The sequence below is a fragment of the Entelurus aequoreus genome, linkage group LG26 (genome assembly GCF_033978785.1).
Source record: "Entelurus aequoreus isolate RoL-2023_Sb linkage group LG26, RoL_Eaeq_v1.1, whole genome shotgun sequence".
Classification (NCBI taxonomy): domain Eukaryota; kingdom Metazoa; phylum Chordata; class Actinopteri; order Syngnathiformes; family Syngnathidae; genus Entelurus; species Entelurus aequoreus.
In genome coordinates, this window is record NC_084756.1 from 33,816,499 (window position 1) to 33,818,104 (window position 1,606).

A 1,606-nucleotide genomic window follows, 5' to 3' on the forward strand; every position below is an offset into this window, starting at 1 on the left:
CACTTTCTTGCACGCTCCAATATGGAAGGTCATTCAATATATTTATTTGTAATTGTTCAAAGGAAACCAAATACGTTTGCCTTTCAAATCCTCCCGTGTTTGTCTCCCCAGTGATGGCGGACTGTTATTATGGATTTATTCAACACTACTGTATGTACAGTATCATTGAAACCAATCACGTGACCTCATCATTGTCCTCTCTACTGGACCTTTGTGTTTTTCTGTAACAGAGATATTTTTGATTGTGACAAAAAAAAAAGGAGAGACCAAAAAAAACAAATGTGCTGCATATAGACCACAGGTGTCAAACTCAAGGGCCGGGGGCCACATCTGGCCCGCCACATCAATTTGTGTGGCCCCCGAAAGCGTAGAAATGTGTAAATAACGTACCTTATGTTTTCTTAATAAATGTATTACAAAAATAAATTAATAGTTTTATAGAGATGTCCGATAATATCGGCCTGTTGATATTATCGGCCGATAAATGCTTTAAAATGTAATATCGGAAGTTATCAGTACCGTTTGTTTTTTTTATCAGTATCGTTTTTTTGTTTTGTTTTTTTTTTAATTTGTTTTTTTATTAAGTCAACATAAAAAACACAAGATACACTTACAATTAGTGCACCAAGCCAAAAAACCTCCCTCCCCCATTTACACTCATTCACACAAAAGGGTTGTTTCTTTCTGTTATTAATATTCTGCTTCCTACATTATATATCAATATATATCAATACAGTCTGCAAGGGATACAGTCCGTAAGCACACATGATTGTGCGTGCTGCTGGTCCACTAATAGTACTAACCTTTAACAGTTAATTTTACGCATTTTCATTAATTACTAGTTTCTATGTAACTGTTTTTATATTGTTTTACTTTATTTTTTAGAAATGTTTTAAATTTATTTATCTTATTTTATTTTATTTATTTTTTTAAAAAGGACCTTATCTTCACCATACCTGGTTGTCCAAATTAGGCATAATAATGTGTAAATTCCACGACTGTATATATCGTATCGGTTGATATCAGCATCGGTTTATATCGGCATCGGTTGTTATCGATATCGGTAATTAAAGAGTTGGACAATATCGGATATCGGCAAAAAGCCATTATCAGACATCCCTTCCTATTTACTCTTTAATCATGTCTAATAATAAAACAAAATATTATATCATCATACATTTCAAAACAATATTATTGTTCAAATAAAGATAAACACTGAAATATCTGCTTGACTTATGATTTCAAAGCAAGCGCTGCACTGTCAAATTCATTATTCTGCCCTTGCTACTCGTTTCCAGCGCGTGCAGCTCGTTAAAAGCAGGAAGAAACAGAAGCTCCAGTTTTTGTTGAGGATTGATGCTCTTTCTTTTGAATTATTTTCCTTCCCTAGTTTTATTTTTTTTTACACTTCTTCCTTCATTTATGTTTGTAAGACTGAAGCCATAAACATAAAATAGATAGTACTATAGTGATTCCTTCAGGAAAATTAAAAAATTAATTTAATTAATTAAATTAAAATATACATACCAAAAGTATAACAGCCATTGTGTATTTTACATAATGTCCATTGTGTGGTTTACATAAATGAAAAAAAAAAAAAGGTTTA